Source organism: Alligator sinensis, unplaced genomic scaffold (genome assembly GCF_000455745.1).
Source record: "Alligator sinensis unplaced genomic scaffold, ASM45574v1 scaffold1077_1, whole genome shotgun sequence".
Taxonomy (NCBI): domain Eukaryota; kingdom Metazoa; phylum Chordata; order Crocodylia; family Alligatoridae; genus Alligator; species Alligator sinensis.
Genome location: NW_005842476.1, coordinates 1131637 through 1151386, shown reverse-complemented (window position 1 = coordinate 1151386; position 19750 = coordinate 1131637). Strand labels below are relative to the sequence as shown.

The 19750-nt window shown below is 44.6% G+C and overlaps 1 protein-coding gene across 1 annotated transcript in view; it reads left to right on the top strand.

Annotated features, from left to right (window-relative positions):
* CCNY (cyclin Y) overlaps positions 1-4113 on the top strand; it is a 91818-nt gene extending 87705 nt beyond the window's left edge. The window contains exon 10 of the mRNA XM_025212607.1: positions 3165-4113. The gene's annotated coding sequence lies outside the window, so the exon portion shown is untranslated. The remainder of the gene's footprint in view (positions 1-3164) is intronic.
* Positions 4114-19750: the final 15637 nt, after the last annotated feature.

Genomic DNA, 19750 nt, shown 5'->3' with positions numbered 1-19750 from the left:
CAGCAGCTACAAAAATTCATTCATTCATTTCTGCCCGTGTATTTTCTGGAGTAAGAGCTTAGTTACTACAATGGTCAGGGGTGCAAAACCTAAGAGGAGTTGCAGACCTCATCACTGTCTTAATGAATGATTTATCTGCTTGGAGCACATTGTAGATTATACTTTGGGACTCAAAACATACCTGAAGAAGGCATCTTTTAGTGGTCTAGTCGAACTCCCTTTTGCTGCCCCATTATTGCACTGAGACAAGACATCAGTGTCTTCCTCATTTCTCTGAAGGGTAGTTTGTATTTTTGTTGACTATTTTGACAGTTTTTTGTGACACTTTGCAACCTCTCTCTTTTGAGGTCTTATTTCATGGAGAATCTACATATGGAATAAAAAAAATGGATTTATAGGGGGGGGAAATTCCTGTGAAACGGCAGAAAGATGTATATCGGTTCTTCAAGCAGATAAACATGTTTCTATTGTTTAAAAAAAAAAAAAAATTCCTGACCCATGCCCTTGGTGATACTGGTTGGCAATTTCTGCCTCCTTTTGTGCTGGTCCCATATCCTAGATGTGTTATACTCAAAACATATTTAGTGGACCACTGACATGAAGAAACACATGTCTAGTGTTCATCTGTCAGCTTTTTGAATATTCCTTCATCCCCACACACCCGTCCTACACAAACCTTTATATTTTTTATTTTATTTTTGTCGATCAGAGAGCGTAAGTCTGACCTGCGGCCTAGAAGTAGCAGAACTGTCATCAGAAGTTTCACAGCCTTCTAATGCAATTTTTGTGTTGGTATAGAGGTGGATGACAACAGGACATCTGGTAATCTTGGCTATTTATAAAAATAGCATTATATGGGAGGGGGTACAGAAATATGAAAGGTCACAACCTGAGAGAACAAAGCCTTAACAGCTGAGGCAACCAAAATTATTTACAGTTGCCCTTTGTACTCGCAAACATCGCATTTTCCGATGACATGTGTAAGCTGCTGATTGAAATGGCTTACATCACCTGCTGGGTCCAAATTAAATTGCTCTCTGCTTATATGCTGTATCATAAAGAATTCACCCACAGCCCCCTAGCATCTACTCAGTAATTCCTGCCTAGTTTTTAACATTCTGTGTACATAATGCATGTTTTATAAATAGTTTTACCTTGGTGTTTATAGTTGTTGTTAGCATATCACCATTGCCCCTTGAAAGCTGACTCTTCACCTGAATCTTAAGCTGATTCTTCACAGGGCTGCTAACAACAGACTTCTGAGCACAGAACAGATTTGTGTGTGAAAAACCAACAGTGTTCAAGTATGTCTGACCAATACTGGAAGTTGGGTGCTATGCTTGGAAGGGGGGGGGGGGTGGTATTAAGATTTTCTTCCATCTATTGCTCCTGAATGTAAAAAGTTGCTCCCCTTAGATTTTCAGGAAGTCTTTAATTGAACCATAAAAAAGGAACTAGTGGGAACTAGTACTGCCATAAAACTAGTCTTGATACTACTATAGTATTAAGGGAAACGGGTTTTAATGGAGAAAAATGTCAAGAAGAGAAGTGGGTTAATATGAAGAAGCAAAAGAAATTGTAGAGGCCGCATGAAGCATAGAATTTTACCCACCCAGTCCTACACAAAGTTCTAATCTTTTGGTTGAGCTCAAACGTATGTTTTAATGCTCTTAAACTTGTCCTGTCCTGTTCCTTTTCCCCTCCCTCCCCCTTCTCCCTGCCCTCTGTCCATCTCTACTCATGGCACTGATCCGCAGTGTGATTTCACCCTGAACTACGTGCCTGTGTTTAGAGATAATCATCAGTACAGGAAAGCCTCACTTCCTCCAACTATCTGAACAAAGTAAAAGGGAAGAAGACTAAAGAAGTTTTAAAAACAGACAGACTGATCCTCTGCATTTTGTTTTGCCTCGAGTATGCAAACCCATGTATAACACTTAGATTTGCTTTTGGAACCTGAGACTCCATCCTTAGGCACTTTGTCTTAAAGCAGAGAACCACAAATAGCAGGAGGACAGATTCAACCAAAGTGAATAACAGAGTAGTATGAATAAATTGCATTTCTTGCTATGATGAACATAACTAAATCTTGCTTATTTTGCTTGATGATTTTTTTTTTTTGTATGTTTTAAGTACGTTTAATTTTTTTAGGTTCTCCCATAGCAATACAATATAGCAAAGTATATATAGAGATGAAACCTCTCTCTACTTTCATACAGAGCTGTTAAAGTTGGTAGGGAGCTCATTGTATGACCCCTGTAAGTCTATAAATATGTTAGTGTTTGTAAGGATGAGTTTTTCTCTGTAGAAATAATTTCAGTAGATATGTTAATAGTATGTACGTATGTATGTGTCTTGGCTTCCTTTCCGAATACAGCCTCCTGATACAGCCTTTACAAATAAAGATAGGGACAAAAGCCAGTTCTTGAGGGCACAGGGATAAACCGAGAATATATTTCCCTCCACTCTAGGGAAATTTTTTAACATGTATGATGAATTACTTGTAGGCCTCCTCTGGCTCAAATCAGGTGTTGAATCAGGATTGGCTACTCTTGGGGATGCATTAAACCAATCTCTTGAACTCAGAGGGATAAATTTGAATATCTGTAATACAGCCAATTTTAACAACTGAGTTGGGCAGACCCTACACAATAGAGCTGGAAAATTACCACCCCACTCCTGCTGATCAGTTTACTAAATCAAGAAGACAACAGATACTTCACCTTCTTAATAAAATCTATCAGTGCAGTGACAAGAAGGGTGTGTGCACGTATGTGGGAAGTTTAAGCCAACTAGGCAATTTATCCAAAGCATCGAGTCTTTTCAGACTTTCTTGCTTTATGCATCTGGCACCCAGACAGGGATACTGTGATAACTAGCACTGTGAATGTGACTGGGGTGAGAGAGACTGGGAACAAGCACTGCTAAGCCCCATTGACCTTACTGGACTCGAAGCACATGCTGAGGTGGAACTGCAGTAGGATTTACTCCTCTACTCAAGTGTTTTTCTGAACCAAGGGAAACGTAAGACTTGTTCCAAACTTGAAGAGTTTTCTACAACAAACTTAGATTCTATCTTGAGCTGATTGTCCTGTATCATTATTCTTTCACTTCCAGTCCTCTTGATTTTCATACCTCTTTATTGTATCCATTAATGCAAATAGGTCACCATGGAAACAACCTCTTGGGAACTGGCAGCTGTGATGCATTTGCTGCTGTATATGTAGACAACCGTTCATCCCGTGACTGAGGCTGTGGACAGACAACTTTCAACTGCTTTAAAAGGGAAGGAGGATTTGCTGCTAAGGGACACACACCAGCTGTTATGATGCAATTGTTATATCTGCATGCTCCTTTAGGTTGCATCCCCATGAGCGCGCACGTGTGTTTTGTGGCACTCAATCCCGGTGTCAAAAAAAAAAGCTGCTAAAAAAAAAAAAAAAAAGTGGTGCAGCACACATGGCAGCAGTGTGCGCCACCCGAAACTGCATGATCGGACTGCCAGCCAGGCTCCAAGCGACCAGCTCAGAGCCACTGCTGCCCTAGGAGGCCCCCAGGACTCCAGCTAAGGCTGCTGGGGCCAACACAAGTGCTGGACCCAGCCTCCCCTGCCCCACCCGGGCCCCTTTGCTATGCACCACAGCATGCGTGCAGGGGCATGTATGGGGACAAATAGCAGGAGCATAAATATGTGCCACCGCTATTTGTCCTGCAGGAAATGCATGCTCCTACATGTGTGCGCCCTTAGGGGGTATATATGAAGCAAAACTTTGTAACTTTAACTCTGTTTTATTCAGAGACTATGCTGTAGCACGTTAGCTCGCTTACACAGCTATGGGAGTGTGTAAATGTAACTACAGAACAACAGCTAATATGTGCTTCTGAGCAGCAAATCCTATAGTTTACCCCAGTATTGTTTGTTCCTGGTGTAACAGGGTTTGGACAGACAATAGTCATTGACTTATTTGTTTCATTCATTCATTTCACAAATAGACGGCTCATCTACAAAAGAGAAGAAGGCTTCCTGTCGAAAGGACGCAGGTGCAGCTGGGGGTTCTATCAGAATGAGGATGGCGTGAATTGTGTACAACTAAAATAAACTGAGGTGTTGTGTTTCTCATACCCTTTATTGTTTGTGCATTATATCCCTTTCCCGTGTTACCTTAGACTATAAATCCTTTAAGGCATGGATCAAACCTTCCCTTGCCTGGGAAGCACCTATGTGTATTTTAGACAGTAGTGCAATCACCAATAACAGTAGGGGTCTCAATTTTTTAAAACTGCTCAACACCCAGCAACTTCTGTTCCAAACAGAGTGCTGTGAACTTTGGAAAATGTGCCTAAATTGCTTAGTCTTATTGTCATAATTCCTACGTATAAAAAGATATGCACAGGCAGCATCCGAGAGCATCATATAAATATGCTTTTACTGGAACACAAATGGTACATGGCAGAGATTCCCAGACATAACCCCTTTTAGATTTACCAGGTGCCATGTACCCCTACCAGCATACATTTTATATTTTAACACCTTAAAGCCAATTATTATAATGAATAAGTCTGCCATTACACAATTTCTCCCACGTACCCCCTAGAGATGTCTGGCCTACTCCCAGGGGTACACGTACCACAGTTTAGGAACCCCTGGTATATAAATCAAATTGGATTTGTATCCAGTCTGTGGTATTTGCAAGTAACTGAAGCTTCTGAGATATGTGGGCAGAAAAATCCGGTAATGCTGCAGTAATAATGCCATTAATCCATTATCACCCGTTCCATAATGTGTTCAAATAGGTGTGAACAGTTGTTGAAGATTATTTCCTGCATCAGATCGTTTTATGCCCTGAAGCATAAGGCTTAGTTATCTAGATCTCTGTCAGCTTTCATACATTTAAATGTTGCCAAAAAGTTACTTTAGCAACTCCTGACACAGTATTTATCTTAACTTTTTCCCATAGAGATGAATTCCACACATTTCCTATATGCTTTATAAAGGAATATAAATCTATGATTCTAATGAACTAAGCAGTGATCTTAGTTTCCATATGGTAAGCTAAAAATATTTTTGGCATGTCTTGCATATTTTTTATGAATATGTAATTGAAGCTAAGAAGATCAAGAAGGAAATAAGTGTCTGAAGTACATACTTAAGTGCTTTCATGAAATCGGTCTTAATAAGGATAAAATAAATTGTATACAGTATTGGCCTCATCTACAGTTTTGGTTACATCACCCTGAAAAAGGGAAATGAATTAAAAGAAACGATAGGAGGATGATGGCTGATCATGAAGAACTAAACATATTGAGGAAGCTACAAACTAAGCAGGTAAGTTGTCAGGGTTAAAGAGAAGAGGAGATAAGTTCTGAAAAATTCAGTACCAAGACTTCCCACAGTAGTGTTTCAAACGTGATTAAATCACTGAAGTATGTATAAGCAGTTCACAACCAGAGTTTGTACATGCTACAGTTTGTAACCACATGAACTAGCCTGCACTAAAACATGGTTACAAATTGCAGCATATGGAAACTCTAAACGAAAATGCGCAACACAAGTGTGCCTGGAGTCTGCAGGGAAAGGCTGGCATAATCTCGCTGGACGTTGAGATTTTACAATATTTAAAAAAGAGACCTTGTCCTACAGTGTGCTGAAAAGTACTACAGTGTCTTGAAGGGATGCATGGTAAGTATGATACCGAATTAATTGCACAAGAAGGCATAAACCTTCAAGGAAACGGAGATAAGTAGAGACTTCTTTAAGGAGGTGGGATGGGGAAGGGTTAATTTTCCTCTTCCTGATTTCCAAGGCCAGAGACTGGAATTAAACATATTTAGTCCATTTCAAAAGCTTAGTTAGGAATTTTCTTTTCTCTACGCTTCTCGTGCAATCAGCATGTCGTTGTTTTAACAAAACTCAGGAGATCACAATGTTCAGCCTGGACACTAATGGAAAATAATTCAGTCTAGTGAATTTAATCGGGTACCTCAGAGAACTGTCTATTTCTTTTTAATTTTAGATTGCCTTCAGGATTGATCAGTCACTTTAGTTGATGCCGTTTCCAGCTCCTAGTTTGGGGGGTGTGGCTGGTAGATCCTCCTTATCCTTGCCTGCTGGAACGGATCTTACAAGCTGTGTGGTGAGGGTAATTCAGAACCAGCCCAGCACAGATCCAGCATTTTTGGTCCCTTTGCAGAGCTGTGCTCAGTGCCTCTTGGGGCCCCTGCTATATGTTGCATATATTATGCAATTAACAGGTTAATTGCACAATAAATTTAGATTAGCCACACATGCAAAGTAATTACCACCTGATAAAAATGACTAGCTATAAAATGAGCCAACCAGCTATAAAGTTAGTGCTTGAAAATGTGTAACAACTCTATCACTGGTTTCTCTCCCACTTTAATTTGAACATGTAGCAGAGCCCTTAAGCACAGCTAGGAATTAGTTCTTCCATTTGTGTGTGTTAAATTTTTGTATAATTATTCCAATTCTTGGCCAGCATAATTTGCAAAAGCACGTGTGCTGCCTATAGTCTCAGTTTTCCAGGGCCTCAGAGTAGTAGTCTTCTCATGAGACTCAGAATAGGTAGAAGTGATTTCCTGCAGAATCACAAACAAACGGCTACCAAAAAATATCCTCATGTGGTTCAGATGCTGCTACAATCTTAAAAACAAGAAAAAGATCAACACCTTTTTATCACTTCAAATATAGCCTTGTAACAGGTACATTTTGCCTCTCATCTTAATGTCCTATGTATGTGACTGACAGCAAGTATTGTGTTGAAATTAAAACCGGAGGGTGAGGGCTGTAGAAGCCAGGAGGGGATTGTGGAGAAAAGAAAGTAGTCATTGATTAGGGCCCTACCCTGTGATGTGGGGGATCCATTTCCCATTCCCAGCTCTGCCACAAGTTTTCTATGCATTTTGAGCAGTTCATTTAATCATAGAATTTGAAAAGCAGTATGAGCTTAATGACCTTAGAAAATCTGGCCCTTTTTTGGGGGGGGGTCCCTGTACATGAACAGGGGGGCTGCTCTGATGTACAGTAATTACAGTGTGTTGAAGCAGACTCAATTGGTGCCTCCACTGCCATTTTGAAGCATGGGTCTGTGGATACACAAGACACTCAGGGAGCTTTCATTAGAGTGACTCGGAGCCAGGATTTCAAAAGAAGCTTTAATTAAAGTGTCCCCCATCCCCACTCCCAGAGCATGTGTATGAATGCCCTCTGTGCCTTAGTTGACCCTTTTTAAAATTGGAATAATAGCACTTCCTTCCCTTTCTGGCATGATGTTGCGGGATAATATGCAGAGAATGTGGCCCCGCAAACATCTTAAAAGGTTGATGCTGGAGGAGAAAGAGGACAGTGGTGACTGTTATAGTGGACCAGTTAGTGACGAGATGGGAGATGATTGGATTTTGCTTTGAAGGGGAAAGAGGAGAGGCAGGAGAATGTGGAGGGAGAGAAAATCCACCTTTTTTTGCACAATCCTGGAAACAAGGAAACTTCTTAAGTTGTTAGTTCCTCTAGACCAGGGTTTCCACCAGGGATTCCCAGAGTTTTACACCTGAAAACCTATTTCAAAGGGGCAGTCCTGCGTGATGGGCCTGAGGGGCTTGTGGCCTGTAGGGCCCCTGATCTAAACAGTGCTTGACCTTTGACCCTTCTTTTAATGAACCTGCTTAAGAAGTTGTGTTCCCATCAGTGTCCTTTTTTCTGTGCTCAGATTGTCTGGTTAATAACGAATTTGATCTGAAGAGAGGGTTAGAAAAAGGAATAAACAGTGATCCAAGAATATGGCACGGTTGCAAATGTCTGCTGAAGCTGATGCTGTGTGGGATTTCAGGTTTAGTTCTGAGAATTTCCAGCTCTGGTATTCCAAGCCAGTTACCTGACTCTCCTGTTTTTATTTGTTATAAGATTATGAAAGTCAGAGTAAACTCATCATGAACTCTGGTTGGAGAATCATCAGGTTGGAAGAGACCATGCTGTTCCTAAACATCCCTATCCAATACTTACCCTGTGCCTTCTTGAAAATGCCCAGCGAAGGAAATTCTACAGCTTTGCAGGGCAGCCTGTTCTAACAGTAAGAAAGCTTTTTCCTGAGATCTTTTCTAAATCTACTTTGCTGCAATTTGAAGTCATTGGTTCATGTCTTACCCTCTGCAATAAGGGGAAAAACATTTCCCTCTTTATGGCAGCCTTTCAGATATTTGTAGACTGTTCCCTCACCATTACCTGTTTTCATTAGTTCATGCTTAAAAATGCCGTGAAGCACAAAATCTCTCAAATGCAAAATGTCTCCTTTTGATAGTCTCCCATTGCCCTGCTTTTTAAATCAGGCTGATAAAGTGGCTGGATGTTGATGTGATCCTGTTGTCTGCACACTGTTGTAGGTTTGCTATCCACGGGTATTTCTTTTATAACTGAGTGATGGTGATCCAGAAGTGACTATCCTAAGGAAAGCATGGAAGGAGAGCTGCAGAATACAAACACTGCTTTTAGGAAAGGTGGGCAGGATCCCCACAAGAAGCGAGTGTAAGATCAAGCCCTGTCCTTATAAACTATCTGACAGATACCTCATCCCACAGAATCAAAATGTGTTCAGTCTCAGTAAAGAGAGAAACTTAAAGGTTGATTTGCACTGCAGACCCTGAATCAGCTGATGGGTAGTCAGCCAAATCCTTTTACCTGCATTTAAGGTTTTTCTACCCATGATGCCTCTGCAGTGAGATGAACAAAGGAATAAACTAGCTTGTCCCATTGTCTGACCAGAGAGCAGAGGATAAGCTGGTCATGACGAGGACTGCTGGAGAGACTCCAACAGGAGGAGGAAGGGGAACGCAGTGTTGCTGCTCTGCCTGGCTGCTCTAATGCTTTTCTTCCCACTTCTGCCTATTGGCACAGGGTGGGTCCCTGTATAAACTGGTCCTTGCCCACCTGCTGTATCTTTACCATTCCTCCATCTGTCCTGGTGTGAAAGCTCCCAATACAACATGCCCTTGTTACCTCTCATTATGATCTCATGGGACACTCAGATGGGCATCACTCTTTTCTACCCATTGGACTATAGATATAGTACAAGTGCACTCTGGGACAAGCCCTCACCCTGGGGATAATGCTGTGCATTTTTTAGCATCTTCCAAGTATCTTAAAGCACTGAGTTCACATGAATTAAAATTTTCCAATGGCCTTGTGACCCTGAAGAGTCTCATTCCTGTGGCTCAGGGAGGTTGAGTGACTTGCCCAGCATCCCACAGCAAATCAGAGAACTGGGAATACAACCAAGGGTCCTAAGTCCTGGTCCAAACCCTGGACACAGCACTCCCTCCCTGCCAGATTTATTGTCATCCAATTATACTTACATGTGTTAGTGAGATCACTTCCAGGACCTGGTTCATGAGTATTTCGATCTCTGTTCTTCGTTCACTAATGGTTGCATTCAGGAAAGCTGCTTTCTCAATGAGCTACCACCAGGGAAATGCAATCTGAATTTCAGTGATAATACATGCAGGTGCAGAGATTTTCTGTGCTCCTATCTGGTAGTGACAGTGTTCAGTCAAACAATCTCCAGGTGTTTTAGCCAAATGGAGGCAACTTCCCCAGACAGTATCATGTTCTGGCTGCAGTGCAGCAAGGTTTCTTTTGAAGTATAAGTTGGAAGTTTTGGCCAACCCAATGTGCTGATGGGCCTGGAGCCTCCCAAATTGCTCTGTGACCTTTTCAGGCATCTCATCCTCGGCCACAAGCATTCAGAAATTAAGACTGCAGGGAAAGGAAGAACCCAGGGGGTCATCCAGTCCCTCGCTTTCCCAGATGTTTTTCATTGTGCTGCCCATTCTTAGTTTGAAAGTTGTCCATGGAACCCAGTAAATGTCCAGGTGCTGTCACACCGGAGCTGAGCGGAGTGTGGGGATTTTACCTTCTTTGTGCCAGGGCCGTCTGTGTGGACAGATCCTAATCACAGGGTGTTTTTTTGGCATCATCTCATCTGGCAAACTTCTAGTGAACTTGTTGTTTGGGGCCACCCCATGGTTACTTGTTGCTCCCCAAGTGTCTCTCTGCATGGGGGAAATGTGACACTGTCTCTCACCTCCCCCAGTGCACTGGCGTGATGAACCTGTGTCTGTGATGAACCTGACTGATTTTTCTAGGTCTCCTATTCAAACATTATATCTGTCCCTGCAGTGCCTGACAGTCCTTCATCCTTGCATCATCTGTAAACACCTGCATGGAAGGACCCACCCAAAACACTGTCAGTTGTGTTCCTGTCCAGGGAGATTTCACTTCTGAGCAAGTTTCCTCTGAGCTGCTGAGAAGTCACTGTGGGGTTTGGGGGGTCAGGTCTGTTTTTAAAAGAGCATGTTTCACCCCGTGTATGGAGGGGCTGGAGCAATGGCAAGGAGCTTGTTTGTATTGCTTGTTTCTAGCCCAAGGTAGTTGGGGGCAGTGCAGAGCACTCCTGGCTAGTCCCATCACTGCATCAGGTGGTAGCTCTCCATTTCCTCTGTTCAACAGAATAAACTATGACAACTGCTTCATGTCTCAGAGTTGCTGCTGAAGGGGGTTGTGGATAATAGGCAGGTCTTGCTGCATGTTCTACAGACATGGTGCCCAGGGGTGACTTGACTTCACTGCCTCCTTGTCCTGCTCACTCAAGACAGAGAGCACTGGCTGGAATAGTCAGACCCCTGGGATCTCCTCAGGCACAGACCTGCTGTGTCATCTTGGGCAGGTCAGTTTACCTTCCTGGCGCTTTTCTGTCCCACTCCTCTCTGGCTTGGTCCTTTGGGACAGTGAGCTCTTGGGGTAGGGACTTGTGGGTGCATATGGGGTCAAGCTACTCAATGGGACTCAACGGGTTATCTCAAAGTGTCATAGTAGGACCTGGTCTCTTACCAAAGGATGGTAAGAAACTGTGGGGAAACTGCTCGCTGCTGCAGCTATTTGGATGCTGATGAGTCGCTGGAGCTGTGTCGGTAATTCCGTTCCACAGGCCATCCAAGAACAATCCCTGAGCAGCTGTTTATGCCCATAGCCTTGGGGAGGTCTGAGTAGTTCCAAATGAAAACCTGCCCCCATTGTTCTCATTTGTGATTTTCCCAGAAAATAAGTAATCGTTTATTCCAGGACTTTGTCAGTCCCAGATTATTTAGGACACCTCATAAAGGGTTAATGCCTTGGTGCAGGGTTGTTCAACTGGTGGCCTGCGAGAAGTTAAACTATGGCCCCCAGGCTCCCACTACTTAAGGCTTTGCCTTCCTGCCAGGGGCAAGGTAGCATAGCAGGGTGCAGCCCAAGGTGCCCGAGTGCTGGGGGAGCTCATGGCTGGGGACTTAAGGGTGAGTTGGGGTGCTGTTCTCCTGGTCATCCCAGGTCTGCTATCTGTGAAGGATACATGGCAGCTTCCTTCTACATGGCCAACTACCTTCTAGCTGCAAAGTCTTATGAAAGGTTTGTAACCAAAGGTGTCACTGCTTGGCAGATATCCATTGAGGCTTATGATGTCCCTGGGGACATGCTCCATATGTGGCTGTTCTCCTTTCAGGGAGAGAAAAATGACTGCCCAATTCTGTTTGTAGTGACTTTGATCTGTGCTGAGCCTTTTCATGTTCCTTCTTGTCTCCACCATTGATTCTTTCAGGGCTGTAGTCTCCTTGCTCCTGTCAGTGGATTGCAAGACATCAGAAATGGCAGCATCAGTGTGATTTGAACTTTTTCTTCCTTGGCCATTTGGAAAGCTTTGCGATTCTGAGATCTTTGTCAGTCTCAGTGCTGAATCCTTAGCCAGGCAGGGAGTTTTGCTGCCTTTGGTGTCTAGAAATATCAGCAACTTGTACAGCACTTGACATGGCCTGGAGTAAGTTTCTGAAGGCCTCCCAGGTGACAGTAGGCTCTACTCAGACTGCAGCCTGTCATTACTGGCTGTAAAACTGGGCCTTTTTCCCCAGGTCTTTTTTGAAACCCTGGCATCCATAATTCCAGAGGAGTCGAGAAGAGACTGATGGCAGCCCACCTAGAAAAGCCCCAGACATACCACAGTTACTTCACAAGTCTGTTGAGACCATCTTGAAGGTTTCTCTTTCTCCTTGGAAGGAGGCAGCATTGCATCCATGGTGCTTGTTGCTAGAATTTCTGCCATGCAAGCTTGTTCTGGAAGGCCTAGGTCACTGCTCTGCCTTCACCCATGCTCAGGGTAGGGAGCTTTGCATTTAAAAGTATATCTTTCTTGACCTGCAAAGTAGATTTCTAACCTCTAAAATTCCAAAGCATCCCAGCCTGTGGCCGTCAGGAGAAATCAGAGATCTGTCCCTCAGATGAGTTTTCTCTGTGTCCTGAATGTGAGAAGCTGATCTATTCTCCCAGGTGGGGAGAAATTGTAGCCACTGTGTGCTGCCCCAAATTCCCCACCAGCAACCTGTCTTCTGTCAGATCTCCTCCATCAGGCACTCACCAGCATGAACCAGGCCTTGTTCTGTGTTAGTTTGTGACAGCTTTCAAATATAAGTTTGTGAGTGGTTCTGTACCAGGGAGCCAGGAGCTCCTGTTACTTGAAGGGATATGCTGCATCAGGGATGTCCCCAGGTGGGCGAAACAGTGGACTATGGGCTGGCTTTAGGGGAGTAGGCAGCCAGGGACCCATAGGCTGTAAGTGCCTGCTGTGGAGCTAGCTGCCCAGCAATAGGACGGTAGAGCAAAGCCCTGGTTAGGCAGGAAGGGCAGTGCTATGGTAGTCAGAATAGCAGCAGTAAGCTGCCTGGACACAGAGGATGTACACTTGCAGCTGGTCAGAGGATCACCTGACCAGAAGGAGAGGAGCCTAGGGGATTAAGCCTGTGTCCCTGAGGCAGAGGGGCAGTGCAGCCCTGAAGCTGGCTAGGAGAGGAGCTCCTGCCAGCTCAGGCTGGTGGCAAGTGAGAGTTGCAAGCCATGGCAGGTGCTCAGAAGGCTGAGAGCCAGAAAATGGGAAGGGGGCTCGATGGTAGTCTGACGACCCAGAGGGTTTGCAGTTTGAAGTGGTTTGAGTTTGAAGTGCTTCCTTGGACTTTTGTTCTAGTTTATACTGGAGGGCTGGGTGTGGCTGAAAGGGCTGGATTGGAGGCCACAGGGGTGACGCAGGAGCACCTAGCATAGAGGCCTTCCAGGTTTGGTGGTGGCCTTCCTAAAGGAGTTGAGGCAAACCAAGAGCAGCCTTGCCCTGGGCCAGGAATACCAGAGGGGCTGAGCCAAACCAAGAAAAGCTTTGCCCTGATTCAGGAATACCAAGGGGGCTTTGACCAGATGCAATACAGGACCAAGGGGCCCAGAGACCAGAGACAGCAAGGACTATAAGGCCAAGATCTGTGAGGCAAGGGCATTGATATAGGGGCAGGAGGAGACTGGTACCCTGAGGTGTGCATGGGGCCACAGGGGGGGCCCCCACATAAAGGTAGAAAAATAGTAATGAGGGTCAGCTGGGTATAGGAGAGACCCACTGGCCTGAAGCAAGCAAGGGCTCACTCAGGGACCCTGGGGCAGCCTCCTTTTTACCATCAAGGTGTGGCAGGCAAGAGAAAAAGGGTAGTATACTCCAGGAAGCTGGACTGGAGTACAAGCTCAGTCATGTCTTCCTTTGGGGCTCGGTCCTGCTACAAGTTCTTAGGCCACAAAATCTTGTCAGTGGAAGCTGTTGAGAAACTGGACCTTCTTACACAGGTAGCAAAACTTCCAGTGACATGTCTACGTGGGAGGGTTTCTTTAACTTAATACCCAAATAGGCCACAAGTCTCTGGCTGTTCCAGACACAGATGACCAGATGAAACGAGCTACAAGAAATCATTGATAGTCTTTCTGCCCCTACATAGTGCCTGAGCCCAGTTCTCCATAGATGATTGCTCCAGTGCTTCCAGGATCTGTAGTCGGCACTCTGGTGTCTGAAGAGTCTGTTCTTTAGTGCCTCCCCTCTGACCTTCCAGCTTAACAGGTGCTGGAAAATGATCCCAGGCCCACTGCACAGGAGGTGGCTGCCCAAGTCACCAGGGACATCTCAGTGAGCACTTAGGGATCGCTGTGGCAACAAGATGAGTACAGCAAGGTGCGTCTTCCATCCCCTTCTCTTGCTGCATGGGGGTGTTGCTGCAAGCGACTGCCTTCTGTGAGTACTTCTCAGTCTGCATACACCAGTCCTCTGGCTGTTGTTGCTTCTCTTCTCCGTAGCACAACACATCCCTGAGAAGCCCACTCTGGGCAGATGTACTCATCATGCCTCACCCCAAACCCCTGGGAAGAGTGGGTCTGACAGTCCTCTCTACTAGGGGGGAATATATTGGCCCCCCTTCTTCCACTGGCAATCAGGGAACTTGGTAACTTTTCATTTGAAAAACACATCCTAGTGGCACCAAGGGGCCCACTAACCAGAGTGGTGCTGGCCTGGAGAGAGAAGGGTGAAACCTTGTAGCTTTGGTGTGCATCTGCTTGGTTTGGCTCTCTTGCAGGGTTGTGTGAGGGTAGTGAGCTGTACATAGCTGCTGAGCTGATAGGGTGTTCCCCAGTGTTAAACAGGAGGTGAGGCTACCTAGATAGACTGGCTAGGCCAGCCAGAGTCCTAGCTACACAGGAAACCAGAAAAAGGGTAGTGAGCAGGGGAGGTTTTGAGGGTTTCAGTAGTTGGGGGCCCTCTATGTCGCACTGCCTTTCTTTCATGCAAGTTTGGTGAGGACCAGCAGTGTAAGGGAAGAGAAGGGAATTTCCTTTCTTTTAGGACAGGGCTGTCCAACTTCCGAGTAGCCAGAGGCCACAGACCACTCAGCCATATGTCCCCTGGGCCACGTGGTGAAAGTTTCCCATGCTGCATGGGCACCCCCTGCAGCACAGATGTGCTGTACCATGCAGCTCCCCTTCTGCACCAACACATCCAAGCTGTGAGGTCCCCAGGTCCCCCAAGTCTCCTGGCCTCTGTCAGCCCCACAGACTCTGCCACTCCACCTCCCCCTCGGATGGGGCAGGCAGCAGAAGCAGGGGAAGGGATGGGAGAGCTCAGGGACTCCGGTGGCGGCAGCTGCAGGAGGAGAGCAAAGGGCCACTGGTTAATCCCTTGGGGGCTGCGTGGCCCCTAGTTGAACAGGCCTGTTCTAGGAGATAGCAAAAGAAGCAGCAGTGCCATGGGTGGAAAACACTATGACCCTGAAACCTGCCATCAGAGCAGCACCGCTCTGGTTAGTGGCTAGTTCTGTCTGCACCTTTGCCTATGCAGGCTCTGTCCCAGTGGGGCCTCCGACCGCCAAGACTTCCACCCAGGTGGGGCTCTGTGGGGAATTAAATGGTGTGTGGGTGGTTGGGGCAGGTCACCTGTGTTACAAGGGCACAAGGCAGGAGTCCAGAACTGGGGTGGAAGGAAGGTCACAAGCCAAGTTTAAGCATGAGTCAGGGTTGGGTTCCAAGCAGCCTAGGGGCACAGCAAGGTGGTCTGTTGTCCAAACAGCTTGTTGCTGTTTGCTCTAAACTTATAAAAGCAAGTGCTGGTGGAGCTGTCTTCCTGAGGCATGACTCAGGTTAATTCCTAATTACTTCCATCTGGATCCTAGAATGGGACCTACCCCAGGTAGGCTTCTTACATGTCTCTATCCAAGACATGCAGGTGGGGGGGTGGTTCTGGCAAGAGAGGTGCCTGTTGGTGGATTTCTTCAGGTGCGGGTAAGGAAGCTGCCATAGTTAAGCTGAGAACCTGAGGACTTAATTGATGCACTGCACAAGGGGACCTCCAAAACAGTGGAAGAGAACCAGTTGGAGGAGAAGATACAAGAGAACAAGGGAGAACGGGATACCTGGGAGGGTAGAATCTGGCCCTCCAGCCACATGCAGAGCTTCACTTCTGTGTCCCCAGCCGTCGCGGTGGAGAGAGCTAGCACTGAGCTGAAGAACGGTGTAATCATATGCAGGTACATGCAGGCTGTAATACAGCCAGGAAAAGCTGTATTATGTATGTATTTCATATGGGAGTTTTAGTGGGATTTTCAGAATGACATATGTTCAACTCTAGTGATTTTTAAAAAATTTTTTTTTATACGTAGTCCCTCTCAATACCTTTATGAATCTTTAGACATTTACATTTTAAAAAAATATTTGGTTCTCAATCCTCACAGCCTGACTTTGAGCCTTCTGGAAGCTTGGACCGTGTATAATACCTAGCAATATAGATTTTCACAGATTAGAAAAAAACTTTTATGATCTCCCTGCTATGCAGATGTAGAAATAGCTGCCTGATCTGGTGGGATACTTAATTTGATGGGCATCTGGCTTCCTCCAGTGTTAGCACACAGCAGCTCAGTGAGTCCAAGACAACTGAAAATTAAACACTCCCAGTGCAAATGGTGCCCTGGACACACTTCACCATGAGGTGAGAGAAGAAATCACAGATGACACATATTACCCATGTCATTGAGTGCGCTAGAAAAGGTGCTTGGACACCACTGATGAGGTTCAGATGGAAATCACTGCAGAGCAAAGGAGAGATGGGGTTTTACAGATAGAATTACTGTTTTCTTTGTCGCTCGTGTTTTATGTGCTCGGTTCGGTGCATTCCTGGTGCTCTCCGCATTTGTACAAGACGGCATTATCTCCTCAAGCGTGGAGTGGATTCCAAAGTATTATATGGGGTCCTGCTTTCCTGCGGCAAAGACTTGTGTGAGCAAGTATAATTCCTACTGAGCAGGAAAGCTGCATCTCTGATGGGAGCAGCTCTCTGAAATGTTGTTTAGTCACAACTTATTTGAACTAATGGTAACAGTAGAGTAATGGAGCAATCAAAAGGTAGTGTTCTGGGAGTTTCCTTCAGACGGCAGGATGCGTAGGTAGTTAGTGAGATCTAGACTGGGGGTTCCCAAAGCTTTGCCCCTGAAGAGCCATTCAAAGGATCAGCCTTGGGTGACAGGGCAGCAATTGGCCAGCAGGGCACACTTTGAAAATCCCTCATGTAGATAGATGCCATCTTGTGTCCAAGCAAAATATCACCTTGTATCTCCTTCACAGAGCTGCTCTCTTTGAAGACCAAATTCTGGCGACTGGCCTGTACACTGCTCTGTTTTACCAGGTTAAGGAGAGGCATTTTTTATCTCCAGGTTCCTCTGTGAAAGATATAATGTAAAGAAGATCCTAGTACAAGCAGACTGAATTTCCTCCCCACACCACCATATTTCCCATTGCCTACTTTAGTTCCCCTATGTTAATAAACAGACTCTCACGTGGAAGGATACATGCCTCTGACATCCCTCAATATGAAGTACGGGGGTTTCTCCAGACGTGTCTCGGGACTTATCTAGTAAACTTGCTATCCAAGCAGTTTTCAAATATTTCTGACTTGGGCGAAATGGAACCAATTGTAGAACCAAGCACTCTCATGATGTCTGACTGTGGCCACATGCCACCTTCCACTGTTGCTTGAGTATTTTGAGAGAGGGAGAAAGAGACTTCCCAACTCTTCCAGTTCAGAAATGACTGAAGGGTTTGAGCTCAGACTTATACAAACACAGTTCACGTCCCGCTCGAGACGTAGCTTAGGAAAACGGTAGTACAAAAGATCACTTTTCTGGTGCATGCAACTGAAAGTGGCAAGTTAGAAGGAAGTATGTTTTCACCTTAACAGTTACGGATCGTTTGGTATCATATTTTTGTCTAAAATTTAACACTGAGGAATTATACAAACTTACACTTCACCAGAATGTAGAAGTGGGTGATGATGGATCATTGCTGTGCTCAATTTTTCAAGTTCAAAGAGCTGCATTTTTAAGGGCAATCATGAATCAGAAAATGGTTACCAAGATATTGCGTGAGGTAGGACTGGCTGACTGAACCGGAGGCCAAGTACAGTTTTCCACTTTCCTATAATTAATGAGTTCAGAGCTGACCCCCGATTAAAATATTTTCCAGTAAATTTACTCTGTAAGAAATCCCAGAGCATTAATTTAGACTGCTTTCCTCTACCATCCTCTCCTTAAAATATACTGGCCTTTGAAAAATTTGTTGTTCGCTGGTAGTTGAACTAAGATGTTCTGTACATTAACCTGTGTATCCGGTTAAAATTTGTGCCCCTAAATCTTTGGCTCCAGCTTGACATTTTCTTTTTTGCTTTGCTTTCAGCTTTTGCTTGTTGCTCACTAAATCAGAACCAGAAATTAATTTTATATTAAGCATGACACGCACCAGTGCCAAACTAGTATCTGATATTCCCATTTGCAGAGGAATCTATTGCAAATTTGATCTGAACTCTGTTGATGATTGTATTATTTATTTGATGCATGTTTTATGATCATAATAGTTTATAGAATACATTGTGACAGTAAAAATACAGCTTTTAACATGCTTTGAATGCATTACTTGATTTCTCTAAGAACACATGGAAGTGAGAATACATAAATCTTGCTATTGATAGGTAAATTATACAATTTCCAGTCTACAGTATATGGTCTGTATTGTAACATGAACATATTATTCAGATAAGTTGGAAAATACACTGTTGCAAAAAGAGTGCTGAAAAAAGATGAAAAACTTGAGCTTCATAATTTTTTCAGCATCTTCTATTATATACCAATCATCTGCCATATAAGATGTCCTGAAATAATATCTTCTCTCTCTATCTCCTGAATCTAGGAAGATTTTAAGGATCCTGAAAAAATAGCGCTCTTCAGACTGGAGACAGTCTGTCCTGTTTCCCTACTTAGACATTAAACTGAATTTCTGATCCACTTCATCTCAAGCCTAATTCTTCAAGCCAGCTGAAAGCATCCACAAAATGAACTCCACCGCAGTGGAAGAGGGGTGAGGGATTTGTAGTCCTACATCGCTGCCAGACCACAGATGCTTCAGCCTTAGCTGAGGGTGATTGCTCCCAAAAGCTTATAAAGAACTTTTTTCCAACTACAGTAGACCCTCAGCATTTGCAGGGGAATACGTTCTTGTATACCCCACGAATGGTGAACTCCGTGAATAAGGCACTGTGTTCGTGAACACCGTCTGCGTTCATGAACGCAGTGTCCCCAGTGGCTGGGGTGTGCACAGCTGCGCTGGCGGTGGTGGGAGCGCGGCGGCAGCAAGGTGCATTTAAGGTGTGGGTTCAGCATTCGCGAATATTTGAAATCACGAATGCTGAACCTGTGAATAGCGAGCATTTCCTGTACTCAGTTAGTCTAATAAAATATATCATGTCTACCCAAAGCCAATTGCCTGCCTATGTCCTCAGACCGGCACAGCTACAACGAAAAACTCAGCCTTAGCTCTGCTGTTGAAACCACCACTGTAATCAAACTACGCTCCAGCTCCACCTCCACCTCCTTGATTTAATTGCAACCCTGTGACAGAGATGTATGCTGTAAAGTGGTCAAGTGACATATCCAGCATATACACAGAAATTTTCTTATGTACTATTATTTAACACCACCATCAGGACTGGGGAAGAGAGATTTGGGCCACCAAGCTCAACTTTATTTCTCCTGATAATTTTATACAGGGATGGTCTTGCTCTATGTATTACTTGCTTCAGTAATACCCCCAGATCTCAGCAATATTTGGCTGCTTGTCCAGGCTTCCATAATGTCACAATTAAAAGAAAAGCATCTGATATCACAGATGTAATGGTGGGTAATGAGTCACAGCAGTGAATATAAGGCCTGTTTACAATGTCCTGAATCCAAGCAGAACTGTTAGCCAACAGGGCTTCTTAGCCTCAGTTACCGGAACGGTTTTGTTAGCTGTGTTTGTTCTTTTCTACGTGGCAGTAGA